The sequence below is a fragment of the Raphanus sativus genome, chromosome 9 (assembly GCF_000801105.2).
Source record: "Raphanus sativus cultivar WK10039 chromosome 9, ASM80110v3, whole genome shotgun sequence".
Lineage (NCBI taxonomy): Eukaryota > Viridiplantae > Streptophyta > Magnoliopsida > Brassicales > Brassicaceae > Raphanus > Raphanus sativus.
The window spans coordinates 33,430,689-33,440,470 of NC_079519.1; the positions used below are offsets into that span (position 1 = coordinate 33,430,689).

General features: G+C 34.0%; 1 long non-coding RNA gene across 1 annotated transcript; it reads left to right on the forward strand.

Annotated features, from left to right (window-relative positions):
* Positions 1-8,049: 8,049 nt before the first annotated feature.
* LOC108826540 (uncharacterized) lies at positions 8,050-9,088 on the forward strand. The gene is made up of 3 exons (XR_001945473.2): positions 8,050-8,222; positions 8,316-8,485; positions 8,560-9,088. It is a non-coding gene; the product is annotated as an uncharacterized LOC108826540 (long non-coding RNA).
* Positions 9,089-9,782: the final 694 nt, after the last annotated feature.

Here is a 9,782-nt window from a genome sequence, read left to right on the forward strand (position 1 = left end):
TCTTCTTTCTTTTCCTTTGCAATAAATGGAGGAGTAAATTTCTCATTAAATACTTACCGGACCAGAAGGGTAAACGGCAGACTTTTTGGTTTAACGGCGATAATTGACGGAATGTAACGGATGAAAAAAACGCTCGTCTAACTCTTTCCGTTAACTGCTCTGTCTTCCAACGTGGAGTTATATTATTGGGAATCCGAACATATTGCCTCGAAACAAGCGACCTGTCTATAAGTCAAAACTTTTTTCAACTTAAGTCAAAACTCAAAATATTATTCACCACGCGTTAACCGCGTGCGTTCTGTACACTGCATTGTTCTTCTGTCAGAGACTCACAAGTGCTGCATTATTTGTTTGTCAAAGCCCAAAACAAACAAAATTTTTGAAAATCTACTCCGTTTTATTAAAAAGGGGTACATATACATTTACTCTGTATTATTCAGTTTATATTTCTGTTTATTATACTTCAAATGAAAAGTGGTCAAATATGTAGAATGTTAAATGTTTTATTTTCTAATCTTTGTTTTTTAAATTTTTTTTTAAAAGAATGATATTCCTAGGTATAACGCTCCGACCGTCCACGACTAATGGGCTGCCCACACCCGCTCTCTCGGTCCGTAGATCCCATCATATCCGACGGTCGGTCGTTAATTTTACCAAAGACTCGAAATCATTGTTTACTGACTCTGCAATCACCACCCGACCTTTCTCCGTGCTTTGGCTTCACTTACACGGTATCACCAATCACTTCCCGATAGGTCATCCATCCTTTCACAATTCCAACTCAAGCACGCTTAACTCTGTAGTTCTAAACGGATGTATGACGGAAAAGATAAGTCGACTTTGGTGACATAGGTAGCCAAATCAATTCTCTTAAACATTTTCATATACCACAACTCGGGATGTTACAATTCACCTCCTCTTAAAGAACGCAACGTCTTTGTTGCGCCCCATGACAGGTCTCAAGATGCCTCTCAGGTCAGAACTGACACGGCTAACCAGCTCTGATACCACTTCTAACGCCCCGACCGTCCACGGCTAATGGGCCACCCATGCCCGCTCTCTCGGCCTCTGGGTCCCATCCGACGGTCGGTCGTTAATTTTTCTAAAGGCTCGAAATCATTGTTTACTGACCCTGCAATCACCATCCGACCTTTCCCTGTGTTTTGGCCTCACTTACACGGTATCGCGAATCACTTTCCGACAGGTCACCCATCCTTTCACTACTCCAGCTCAAGCACGCTTAACTCTGGAGTTCTAAACGGATGTATGACGGAAAAGATAAGTCGACTTTGGTGACATAGGTAACCAAATCGATTCTCTTAAGCTTTTTCACATACCATAACTCGGGATGTTACACCTGCAAAGATTTAAGTGTTTTTTATGGCCTATTCGAATTTAAAAAAAAAAACTTTTTGAACTAGAGATCCAGCTAGACCTGAAAATATTTAAGTAGATTATAGTCCACTGACTAGACTAGAAAAGGCCTAAGACAAAATATAAAAGTCTCATAATCAAATGGCATTGGATGGAAACTGCACTAGAATAGAAAAGCACTAAGACAAAATATAAAAGTATCATAATCAAACGGTTTATTCATGCTCACACGAAGAAGACGGAAAAATACATGTCCAAACTATATTAATGTGTCAAAATATTCTTAAACTAAATAAGAATTTGAATTGCATACTTAAACTTATAATAAATGGTTAAAACATGTTTCGGAACTGACACGAATAAATCCCTTCTAAATTGTATTGATTTATTTTCTTAAATTATTATATTTTAGTTTTTATCATTCTTTATTTGTAAAGTGCCTCAAATAATTAAAATCATCAAGTTGACCTTATTTATAAAATTGGAGTTGACCTTATTTATAAAATTGGAAATAAATTTTAATATATGGTGATATATAAAATAAAAAAAAAGTTTATCAAATAAATTATATTTAATAATATAAATATGTTATTATTATTATTTCTTATTAAAATATTTGATTCAATAAGTTGTAATCAATGGAAAACAACATAAAAATAATATCATAATTTAAAACCTAATATAATCTGACTAAAATTAAAGTTTATAAAATATTTTCTACATTTTCTTAGGTTATTTTAATTACAAATGTTATTATGGATTGTCTTGGTTTGATTCAGTTTGATTTTTTTTGCTCACCCCTATGATCAACCCAATACTCTTGGATTTGAGATAGTACTTGTAAATATTAAATAAAATAAAAGGACATTTGAGAAAAAATGAAATCCTCTCTAACCCATGATTCAATGTTTCAGTAACAATTTTACAAAAAGAAATTATTTTGCTGAACTAACAAATACTCCCTCCGTTTCAAATTATATGTCGTTTTGGAGCAAAATTTTCGTTTCAAAATAAGTGTCGTTTTATGATTTCAATGCAAAATTTATTGACTTTTTAATCTAATTTATTTTTCTATTGGTTGAAATCTAATTAGGTGTATTGGTAATGATGTTTTTATCTAGTAAATATACAAAATTAAATGTTTTATTAATCTGTGTGCCGAAGTCTAGAACGACAAATAAATTAAAACGAAAGGAGTAACACATAATGCAAATCATGTAGTAAATGACAGCCGAAATGACAATCCGAGTGTTGGAGAATCATTGGTATCCTCCGCTACTGGATACTCTTTGGTGTAAATACTTGTTAGCGAATACTAATATACTAACTTGAAGAGAATCAATTGTCACATACCGTGAAAACGCCTAGGTCTTAGTATTTGTACAAACTCGTATATGAAGACACATACACCAACCACTATAGGTGGGCTAGTGGTAGGACGGATTTCGGGTTGAGGGTGAGATTCTCAATACTTCCGGGTTCGAATTCCCGCAGCTGCAAACACCTTTAAGTGGCCACACGGATATGAGTCCATTGCATATGACTCATTTGAATACCCGGGAGAGAATCTATCCGTGGGTTGCACCTTCCATCCGGGGGTTAGGCTTGGTTCCATTAGTGGCCCGGGTTTAATCCTTTTTTTTTAAAAAAAAAAAGACACATACACCGGCTCCATATAATAATTAAGAGAATAAAAATACTACTTTACTACCACATATTGAAATAAAACAAGAGAGCACGAGATTTATTTTGATGGATGCATGTAGAGGATCATCATCATGTTCGATTATCCAAATTGGAAGAATCAGACGACGTTGAGAGCTCTTCGAGAGGTCAAGGGTGGAGGTTTACAATCGCAAATGTGGTTAATACATTTAGGTTGCAGGAACAAATTGTTTGCACCATATTTCACAATCTTTGTAGTCATGGCAATGGTCTTCGTGAGAGTTAGTTCCCATTGTCATTGATGATGAACCTATTATTAAATCATGTGTGTATATATGAATATTTACATTTCTATATATATGTTTCATAATTGAATCTTTTTTTTTTTTTTTTTTTTTTTTTTTTTTTTTTTTTTTTTTAATAGATAATTATATTTAGCAACCCGAACCGGGAATTACAGCGTCAATTACAAGCTTAAATCAACCAAAATGTTCTATATCAGACCTAACTAAACTCGCTTCGCTCGCCCACTTATCCGACGCCATCCGCAAGCTTCGCTCGGAAATCCCTAGAATATCAAGCACCGTTCTCTGCCGATAATGTTAACCACTCGAATGTGGGGTTTACCTAGTTGCCTAGGATGCCGGTTTTCTCATGACATCACCGTAGTAGCTGGATTTTGAGGATCTCTTCAAGCTCATAACTTAAACTGTCTATGAAGCGTGACCCACGGACTGAGAGGGAGATAGCAAACCTTTTTGAAGTGCCATCAAACTTCAGAACCGCAAACAACAGAGGGAGAAAGACGCCTAACCGAGGGACTACTCAGCTTGAAAAAAGACCTCTACCCTCCTGACAAACGGATTGCAATGGAGGTGACACCAGTACAAACACTTCACAACCCTGCAAAAAAGATAGAGATTAGCCTACAAAGAAGACCAAGAAGCCTCCTCTGCACGCAGATGACTAAACTCTCCCAAGCCTCCTCGCCTTCTGCTACCCGAAGACTCAAATGAGTAACAGAAAAGCGACTTGGTCCGAACTTAGAGAACCTAAGTCGACCCTTTCTTGAACTGCAGGAACACTCCGCGCTGGAGACACGCATAGCGACTGACAGGAAGGGGTGAAAGAAACAAGACCACTCGCGATAATGGTCCGAAGAATGCACCAGACATGAGAACTAATCTGCAAGGAAAGAGCAACCGCAAGAGACAACGAGAACACTGTCATAGACGACAGATCCTCAACCGGCTCCGAAATTGCATACGCCAAACCACAGAGACGCAACTGTCACACAACCGCCGCGAAACTGTGCACGCACCGACGTAGAAGAGACGCCGCCTCTCCTGGTCGAAAGCAGACAAACCTTCGAAGCAGGACACCCAGCTCCGGCGAGAGAGAAAGCTTCACAACCCACTCCACATCGAGGAAGAAGCCTCGAGATTTAACTACCGAACAATTGGAACGAGGAGAGAGAGATCCCGAGTAACACGCACCACCACCGCCATGGAAACCAGACGGATCTACAAAGAGAAAAAAGAGAAACGCTGGATTCCAAACCCTAAAAGCCGACTCCGATCTAATTCACGGCCTTCAACGCCTCGTCTCGCCTCCAGATACAGCCATACCCACTGGATCTATCTCCCCCCGGGAGGATCTAGGGTTCCAGTTTCATGACCGCTCCACAACTCCGACATATCGACGAGGAAGACTAGTGAGAGAAAGAAGCAAAAGAAAAAAAGGGGGGGAAGAGAGGAGAGGAGGAGCGCCTCCGGCGGTGGAGCTAACGCACACCGGGCCAACTGCCGATGTCTCCAGTCGCCGGAGCAAAATCTTCTTTTTTTTTTTTAGTTTGTAGTGAGAGGCGAGAGAGATTTGTGAACAGTAGAGAAGAGAGAGAAACCCCTTCATAATTGAATCTTATAGTTTAAAATATGGATTAACTTACATGAGAGAATAAGCAATGCAACAATGAAGAAAATTGAGGCCTTCATGTTTTTCTTCTTCTTTGGATTCACAAAAAGTGTTTACACTAAAAAGCTTTCTTGAGTTATTGAATTGACATCACTGACTAATTTATAGTGCGAAACTTTGGAGTAATTAATTTCAGTTATCTATTAGTAACCAAAATTTTATGTATATATCTTCTCTGAGTCAACTCTATCTAATTAACCATGCAAACCAAAATGGTAACGGCCGTTGAATGTAAGTATGTAACTAACAATTATGTTGAATGGAACAACATATGTCGATTGTAACTAACAGATGTTAGATGTTATTAACACCTGTATTATTATCTTTATTTTGGGTCAAAAGAGTTAATGTATTATCTATTTATTTTTTGTCAATTGTATTATCTATTTATTTTTTGTCAAATGTATTATCTATTTATATTAATTGTTAGTCATCGTCATCATCATCCTTATCAAAGAAAAGAAGGCTTGACCTTTAACGTTCTCACCATTTTTCTGGAAGGCACAAAAAAAAAAACAAGAAAAGGATTTTCAATCCAATGCTTTCGGAACAAGTGTCCTAAAATGTTAAGAGTAATTAATTACACATCACTGGACGCATAATTTACTTCATAACACATTCTATAATCAATTTTCAGTTTAAAAAAAGTGTTAGAAACATCTATTTCTATCCACTATTTTTTAAATCATAAATGGTTAAAATCATTTCAACTTCTTTTTCCTACTTTTAAACAAATATACTTTGGTAAATAAATAATTCTAAAGATTTCTTAATTCAATAACTTTAGTTTTTGAATAAGTTTTGAAAAATATTAAATAGAGCTAGATAAGAATTTAAAATAGTTTTCCTAAAATAGTTTTTAGAATAATTTTATTTATAACATATAAACATTAAATTTATTATCATAAAAATATACATTATCCTTTGATTTTTTATTTATTTATATAAAATATAGAATTAAGATTATATATTATTAACAATATAACTAGTACTGGATATTTATAATTTAAAATAAACTAAATTTTTTCATCAATAAATTTAATAATACAGTGTTGATAAAATATATCTACACTAGATTCATAGTTCTAATTAATTGAATCTCGTAGGTTCACTTTTTGCTATATGAAACTAAATTAGTTAATACTATGGGTGGACAAAATTGAATCCAAAAATCTGAATCGAATCGATCTGAAAATGAGTTTGAATCAAACAAAATTCGACATAAATATTTAAATGAGTTTTGTTCTATGAGTTTTTAGATTTTTAATTTGGTTCACATAAAATCGAATCGAACTCAAAATTAAATATCTGAAAAGCTGAAAAACTTAAAAATGAATGCCAAATCTTTTAAGTTCATAATAGTTACCAAAATATTCAAAGATTCAACTGAATACTTAAAATAACTATCTAATTCATGAACCATTAACTCAAATATTTAATTTTCGTATGTGGTGAAATATGGAGTTCTTATGTTTTGAATCGAAGCTTAATTATGAATGAGTTTGTTTCTAATTTCAAACAATGTTGATTAATTTCTAATTCATTTATATTTTGTTCCTCTTAAAATGGTTTGAATCATCTTACCAAGCATTTTGTTAACGAAAACTTTCTAAACCCACCAAGTTTGTTAAAGTGTTTATTCAAGTCACAAATAGATATTTATATAACCAAAATTCAAATTTAAAATATGCTTAACCCGATTTATGATGTGTATATACAAAGAGAATCTAAACTGGACTGAACTTTAATAATAATGGAATGGATCTAAATTTCATAACTTGGAAGAATTAAAATCTGATTAAATCCGAGCAAAACTCAATTGAACACCTTAACACCAATTCATGCCCTAAACAGAATTCGACTAAACATAAAACTGAAATAAGTTTTTCCTATGCATTTTATCTAATGAATTTGTTTTACTGTTTTGATAATTTTCTTTTTTTTTGTTCCTTTAACAAATAAAAATTAAAATAAATCAAGAGAGATTCATAAATATATGCAGATGGAAGGATTTGTATGCCAAACCATGATTTTTTTTTTGTTTTAGAAGAGAAAAAGGTGTTTCCACTGAAACCAAAATTGAAACCTTCCCATATATCATTTGGTGTATTTGAAAAGCAAGGAAAGACAAAAAGAAAAATGAGAAAACATTTCTCTGGTCAACACTCTGTAACTTCTTCTTTTAACGCTAAATGTTAGGAAAAGTGAATCTTAAGAAAAAAGAGGAGGACGATCCCAAATGGACTTAATGAGGTAGTTCCTTTTTGGTATCCTAAATCTTGACTTGTCAAGCTGTGTTAAAAGAGTTTCTGAAAGCCCAACAAACTGCTGCTCGAAGAGAAACAGCTTATGCTCCTCTCCTGCCTCCATCAAGTGCCAGCTCAAACCGAATGATGCAGCGGACAACTAGGTTGAACGGTTGATCAAAGATGAAAAGATCGCGAGAAACCTGTTCTTGGATCAATCAAAGAGTTCATTTCGATTATTTCTTTGAAACCAACTTTTTGATAGACAAATTTAATCGAATCACACAAAAAATAAGCAAAATATCTATTATTGATTATTAAAGTCATAAAACTTTAGGCTTCAATGCCTATTTATATTAAATCATTAAATCTAGAAAATCATAATCTTAATTAAAATAGTAAAACCACTAAAATATGAAAAATAAAAATAAAAAGTAAATTTCTAAATTTATTCCAAATAATAAAATAAATAAATAAGATATTTAGATATATTCTAGATATTTATCTGCATCACCGAACCCATGATATTAGTGATTCATTTTTTAATTTCAAAGAAAAAACCAGATTTTGTAAAAAAAATAAAAATAAATATACACGTCTCTCTAATTTTATTTTATTTTATATGTTTTCATATGCAAATTTAATAATATTTTAAATAATATAATTTCTAAAAATCATGCTAAAATTGTATTTTAACGGCCTAAATTTTTATTTTTGCCCAAGGACCCTTATAAAGCATTAGCCAGCCCCTGCCTCCATCTGCTCATCCCTATAGGTAAAACTACTTCTTTAGAGCCTCTTACGAAGACGGTTTATGATGATATAAAGCAAAATTGGCTTTTTGTTAGTGTGATTATAATGCATCATGTTTCTTGTTTGTTTTTGCTTTATGTATTTTAGCTATACAGCGAACGAAGTAGATAACTTCCAGGAACAGAGGGTACAAGTTGTGGAGTTAAAAAGGTGGTTGGTGATACCTATAAAAGAAAAACCGTCTACACATCTCTATAAGTGTTGTGTTCAAACTTATCTTTCTCTTGTTTGATTTGCTTGCAGGCAGGAACTTTTTTTTTTTTTTGGAACTTGTATTGTTAGAAATCGAGATTGCATTCAACGAGGCCGTGACTGAAGGGATACAAGAAATCCTTAATCAAATTGGAGAGGGTAATGAAATATTCAAAGATCTTGCGGTTCTTGTTAACGATCAAGGAGCCATGATAGTCTAGGTAAACAAAATCTATTTAACAACATGCCCTCAATTCTGTAGTTGTATAGCTCACTTTCTTTTATATATTGGCAGATGATATCGGTACTCACCTTGACAACTCTCGAGCTGCAACTGCTCAAGGAAGATCTCAGCTCGCACAAGCCTCAAAAACACAAAGATCAAACTCATCTCTCGTAAAAAAAAACACTTCAAATATTTTTGGTTTTGGGGGATGGGTATAGGCCACGCTCTGATGTTTTGATCTTGTTTAAGACATGCTTACTCTTGCTGATATTTGGCATTGTGCCTCTTATCGTGATTATCGTTCTCGCAGCTTGATGTTGGAAAGCAATAACAAGTTTCGAATGTTTCCATCGATCGTAAAAGCATCAGTGAGTGGAAACTACTTGGTACATAACGTTATTTGCGGACAAACTTAGAAGTTGGGCGGCTTTGTATTGGTCTGGTTTAAGGGTCTACTTGTTAATGTAATCGAGTGTGGTTTTTTGCTGTGCAAATAAATTCGTTGGAGATGAGCTAGTGTCTTGCTAGTGCTTCTCCCAAATTTCGGGTTTGTTAAACAGAAATTATCATGCAACACACTGAATGACTGATCTTGAACCGGTATTAAGTTTGAGAGAGGTAGCAAAAACGGTTTGTTCCTGTATTCTCTGAGCTATCACAAATGAAATAATCTCTAGAATTGATTTCGACATGAATCTCAGTGACGGGCCGGTTTAGTTAATTTGAAATGTGCTGGTCTAGTCCAGTAATTAAGTCCAGACGATAATAATCCTAAAAGAAAAATAAAAATAAAACACAATTCATATGAGTTGGCCATAGCATATTGGGCCAGTGGAAAAAAAGAAAAAGCGTCTTTATTATGGAAAATCGAAAGCTAAAGAGCCCCACAAAACCCATAAAAATCTGAAAAGAAAAGACAAAGAAATCTAATTTTACAAAAGAAGAATCGAATTTAAGCTTTAGAGACTTTGAAATTGAATTCTCTTTGTTGTCTATATATATTTATTTACTCTTTAACATGTAACTTTATTCATTTCAATGCTTAAAAATAAATAAAAATTGAAAAGTTGATGAAATTACATGAATATCATGTGCTTTTACTCGATTATACGCAATTCTCTTTTTCTCATAATCATCTCTGACGTAACAGGGGTACATGTTGGTTCACCATTGCTATTGTATGTCAAAGAGCATCTGCAAGATCTTTGTTTGGAATAACTTGAAACTTTGGTGGTCATTCGCTCATAAGTACATGTGTTCATACTTCATAGTAATGTCTACGACGTCTAAAA